The sequence below is a fragment of the Anomaloglossus baeobatrachus genome, chromosome 4 (assembly GCF_048569485.1).
Source record: "Anomaloglossus baeobatrachus isolate aAnoBae1 chromosome 4, aAnoBae1.hap1, whole genome shotgun sequence".
Taxonomy (NCBI): Eukaryota; Metazoa; Chordata; class Amphibia; order Anura; family Aromobatidae; genus Anomaloglossus; species Anomaloglossus baeobatrachus.
Genome location: NC_134356.1, coordinates 121,898,067 through 121,900,705, shown reverse-complemented (window position 1 = coordinate 121,900,705; position 2,639 = coordinate 121,898,067). Strand labels below are relative to the sequence as shown.

General features: G+C 38.4%; 1 long non-coding RNA gene across 1 annotated transcript; it reads left to right on the top strand.

Annotated features, from left to right (window-relative positions):
• The first annotated feature begins 755 nt into the window (after positions 1-755).
• Positions 756-2,304, top strand: LOC142301292 (uncharacterized). The gene is made up of 3 exons (XR_012752742.1): positions 756-803; positions 894-936; positions 2,058-2,304. It is a non-coding gene; the product is annotated as an uncharacterized LOC142301292 (long non-coding RNA).
• The last annotated feature ends 335 nt before the right edge of the window (positions 2,305-2,639 follow it).

The window sequence follows — 2,639 nt, the reverse complement described above, 5'->3', positions numbered from 1 at the left end:
TATCCCTAAATCACAATTTCTAAGGGTTCATAGGATAGTTAGCCAGGAGGATGTCAAAAAGACTCGATTACAGGAAATGAGGTCCAAATTTGAGGCTAGAGGTTATCCAAGGGAAGTTTTGAATACTGATATTACTAATAACATTACAACTCCACATAAGATCAAAAAGAATCGCTTGGCATTTGTACATACCTATCATCCTTTTGCGTATAAGATCCACAAATTTATAAGAAGTCATTGGGAAATTTTACGAAAAGGATATCCAGACATAGAGGAATTTAAAGTACCATTTCTCCCATGTTTTAGACGTCCCTCGAATTTGGGTAATAAATTGGTAAGGGCCGATGTGGGCACCAGTTTAACAGGTCCTATTCAGACACATTTTATAACACCAAGACGTGGCACCTTCCCATGTTTAAGTTGTCCTCAATGTAACAACGTATTGAAGGGAGATAAGGTTTTACATCCCTACAGTGGCCGGGGTTACCCAATAAAAGGTTTTTTTACTTGTGACACCTCATTTGTTGTTTACGTTATTAAGTGTCCTTGTGGCCTGCTATATGTGGGAGAAACGACACAGTCAGTAAAAGATCGTATATCTCAACATAAGTCAACAATAAGGTGTGAGAGATTGACACTACCACTCCCATTACATTTCCATAAACAGGGCCACAGTGTAAGCCAGCTCAGGTTTCAGGTTCTAGAACAGGTTTCCTTACACAGAAGGGGAGGTGACAGGGTTAAGATTCTAAAACAGAGGGAGGCATATTGGATCTTTACGCTTCAGACATTAGAACCGAAAGGTCTGAATCGGGATTTTGACACTTCTAGTTTTTTATAGGTATTTCTTACTTATACTTATTTTTTCCTTTTTTTCCCCTCTCTTTTTTTAGCAGAGAAGCTGAATGTGGTTTGGAAGATGGTCCAATCGGATAGGTATTCCTTAACCTCTTTCCTGTTTCCCATGTTCCTATTCCCTCCACACTTATAGTTATATACTCTTTTCTCTCTTTTCTTTTTTCCTTTTTTTTCTTCCTTCCCCCCCCCCCCCCCCCTTTTTTCTCCCCTTTCTTTCCTTTTCTTCTTTCTTTTCTTTTCTTTCTGCTTTTTCTTTTCATCTTTCATTCTTCCTCCTTTCTTACTCCTTCTTAATTTTTCCCCCCCCTTTTTTTGTTTATCTTAAGTGTGTTTTCCCAATTTCCGTCCTATTAAAGAGCACCATTCCCGTTTCCCCATTTCCCTTCCCCTTTATCCCTATGTTATTAAATTTTCCCATCCCTTATACCCTTTCTTATATTCGCTATATTTATTATATTTGGTTCCCCTCATAAATGGATAACTTCTTTTTCTATTCTATTACTGGATACATACTTTCCATACTGTAATATAGGTTTTGGGGTTGTAACAATATTTTGCTAACAGAAGTACATAAAATAGCCCAAATATCACTAGCGCTTATGCCTATGTTAGCGCACTTATGCCAACCAGAGTTTTTCACGGAATGCCATCCAGGGTCGTCACTTCCGTCTTTCATAACGGAAGTGACTTCCGGATATTCTAATTATAGTCTTATTCGGATACTTAAAATTATCAATCTCTAACTATGTTAGGTTATAATTATATTTTACATGAGCACTCATGTTTAATCGCTGGCTTTTGAGCGCTCCCACGCTTGTTCCTGTCTGCCAACCGGGCCGTTTACATATTGCCATCCAGCACTCACTTCCTGTGATCGCACCGGAAGTGACGTTACGCTGTCAGTATCTACACGCCCCTTACCTTATTAGGCGGCTTATTTAAATCCCAGACGCTGGGCAGAGAGGACACAGGCACCACAGACCCGGACGGGCAGTTTCCTTAAAAACCTAATGATCCTTATTATTTTCATAACATTGGTAAGTGCACTTATTTCTTTTCTTTGGTTTGGCTTTGGTTCTATACTATTTATGATGGGAACCTTTGATTAAATCTTAAGGGCATCTTCCTCTCCCCCCTTTTTGCACAGTACTCTGTTTCTATGACAGCAATTTATGTCCCATTTTTCCTTTATTTCATAGGACTTGTATTTGACAAATTGCAAAGCAAGAATCAGTTTTGTCCGTGATGCAGCTTTTTTCTTTCATAATTTTTCTATGTATGCCTATACATTTGTATGTATTTACAGATTTATATATATGGCCCAACACTCTGAGGTATCATCAGAGTCTATTTACTTTGGGATATAACATGTTATGAGCTTTATGCATGTATATTTAGTTACTTATGTTAATCATTACATTGATATATATCTTTTTTATTCTGTCACAGTGTGATCTGATGAAGGTCATTTGACCGAAATATCAAAAAAAGTACGCACACAATTGTTTGTTCCAATAAAGAATTGTTTCAATAAAGGACTACTAGTTTTCAAACTATATGAGTGCTGGATCTTTGGATTTTTTGATTGAGGGGTTGGACCCTATCCAGGCACCATTAACTTGGTAGGAGTGCCGCACTGCTATATTATATTGTGATATTGTTGGGCTGGGGGGCTCCCCATAACGTGGGGCTCCCCATCCTGAGAATACCAGCCTTCAGCTGTATGGCTTTATCTGGCTGGTATTAAAATTGGGGGGGACCGCACGCCGTTTTTTTTAATT